The sequence below is a fragment of the Alligator sinensis genome, unplaced genomic scaffold (genome assembly GCF_000455745.1).
Source record: "Alligator sinensis unplaced genomic scaffold, ASM45574v1 scaffold346_1, whole genome shotgun sequence".
NCBI classification, from domain to species: domain Eukaryota; kingdom Metazoa; phylum Chordata; order Crocodylia; family Alligatoridae; genus Alligator; species Alligator sinensis.
In genome coordinates, this window is record NW_005842765.1 from 350,018 (window position 1) to 352,370 (window position 2,353).

The window sequence follows — 2,353 nt, forward strand, 5'->3', positions numbered from 1 at the left end:
AGCTGCCAAAATTCTCCTCTGCTGCTGCAGCTCGAAACTTGGCTGGAGGCCGGTAGTGAGAAGAGATCTAGGGCTACTTCAACAAAACTTTCTTGAGTCCTTCCTGCTCTCCCTGCCTGCTTTCCCTATCTCTCTTTCTCTCTTTCTCTCTCTCCCCTCCCTCCCTTCCCCCAACTCGGATGATATTCACATGGTACTTTGCACAGAGGAGGCTGGTCAAGGAGAGGGTACCCACCCCCACCCCAAAATAAGTCTGTTTTCCTTCCTTCCTCTTCCCCCTCTTTTTCACTTTTGGTTGGAAAGACAAAATGTGCAGGGTGATAGCCTGGGTGAATTGATGGCATCCCCTTCTCTGCCAAGTCCGTTCGTTTTTCTAAAAAACCCGTTTTAGGAAAGTTAGAGGATTTCATTCTGTTGGAGATTATAACTGGTGTTGCCTGCAAAGAGGGCAAAGCAGAGAGGAATACGGGAATCGTCCAGTGCAATCTCTATTGTTTGAAACTAACTTTATATCAGAAATTGAAGATGAAAACGGTAAGGAAAGACTTCACGCTATACAATGCAACTTTTCCTTGTGCTTTTCTTGTCTCCTGAATAACGATGCGTGTAGATCTTGGGGGGAGAGCAGGGGGGAAAGTTTAGACTGCATTTTGGCGAGGTGCATTTGGAATAATTTCAGAGAGGAACCTTTGAGGTTTGAGGATTACTGGGGGATGGGGATGCGAGACTTTGCAGTTGCAAAGGATGGTGATTTATTAAGTGTATTCTTGAGCCGAGCATTCTTTTCCAGGTTTACACTGAATTATTAGTGGAAACTGTGATTTAAAAAAACAAACTATTCGACTTTGTTTCAATTAAAAAAAAAAGTCGAGCATTTGGCAGTGTCATGTCAGAGTCTGCTTCAGCGGTCAGACAAGTGCATATTTTGTGTCTGGACTCCAAGGGTCCGCATTAACGTGCGGGCTGCAGCTCTGATGCTCTGGATGTTAAGCTCTTAATAGGCTAATCAAAGCGATGGGAGCGTGTGGTTTTGATTTACTTCTAGCCCCTTGGGATTTGCTCCGCTGTTAACCCTCAGGAGCCTTATTTATCGGTGTGTGTCTGTGTGTCTAGCTTATGGCACTGAGTTCAAAGGGATTTTTGGAGGGGTGGGGGGAGAGATAATTGGGATCCAGCTTCCTGATGATGTGTGTCCAGTTCGTGTCTTCGCTCATTTCTTTCATTGTACAAGAGTGGAAAAAGAGAGCGCGCGAGAGGAGAGTGTCTCAGACTCTTGTTTTTATTTGGGCTGCCGGTGCAACGCAGCGTGGCGAGGTGCCAAGTGTCTGGGTCACACGCGTTTTATCCAAATAGATTTAGCGCTGCTGTCTGGAAATGGGCTGCTGAATGTTAACTTTAGGATCAACTCCACCAGAGCAGCTAGACTCTACCCTTCAGTCCCTCGGGGGGGAACAGGGCTTTTAAATTTTATTTCCCCCCAAGAATTTTCTTTAAGGGGCGTGTGTCTGATTAACTCCAATTTTCTTTTCTATTTATATTTACTGCGGAATTCTTCTTGAGGGTCTGTTCCCCCCCCCCCCCCCCCCCTCAGTAAATCAGCTGGGCTCTTAATCCAGGCCCCCCGCCCCCCCCCTTTTTTTTTTTTTTACGTAGTGCCCATGACATTAGTTTGGCGGGACTCGAGGGGAGGAGCGGGGCAGGCTCGGGGGAAAGAGCTGGTCAGATAACTGCGGTTTTGTTTCTCCCTCAAGGTGGTAGCTGAGCTGGTGGTTTACATTACAGCGCACACAGCAGCACTTGTATTGTCCACGCCTTGGTGTTTGATTAATAAGGCCCCTTTTCCCCGTTGTGTGTACTTTGCACCCGCCTCTCCTCCCCAGAAAGCCCACTTTTGCGGCGAGCCTTTAAAGCGCGGTTTGCGTGTCGCTGTTTCTGCCTGTGTAACTCCCAGGGGCAACTCTCTAATCCTCAGGCTTTTGAAGCAGCGGGGTAATGGGCAGCCCCATACCTGTAATTGAATGTGGTTTGATTTATTCCCACCCCCTCCTTGTCCCTTCTCGCCCCTCCCTCCGCATTTCCGTAGCAACCACTCGTAGCCCCGGCGGGGCGGACTGCCCGCTTCTGCCCATTGGAGACGCGGCTCTGTCCCGTCTCTGACTCGCATGTGAGAGGCAGCGAGGGCGAGCCCGAGCCCGAGCCGGGAGGCAGGCAGGCAGGGCTGCTCCTGGCCCGCCCCGCCCGGGACGCGGCCCTAGACCAAACAAGCGGCGTATGCCGCTTCCCCCGGGGCATAGCTGACAGCCAGCCATGTGTGTCTAACCGGGAGGCTGCTCCCGGGCTGCGGGCAGGACTC

At 50.7% G+C, this 2,353-nt stretch overlaps 1 protein-coding gene across 1 annotated transcript in view; it reads left to right on the forward strand.

Moving 5' to 3' along the window:
- Positions 1-417: 417 nt before the first annotated feature.
- The window catches only part of ADAMTS6 (ADAM metallopeptidase with thrombospondin type 1 motif 6), a 345,170-nt gene continuing 343,234 nt past the window's right edge, over positions 418-2,353 (forward strand). The window contains exon 1 of the mRNA XM_025216768.1: positions 418-534. The gene's annotated coding sequence lies outside the window, so the exon portion shown is untranslated. The remainder of the gene's footprint in view (positions 535-2,353) is intronic.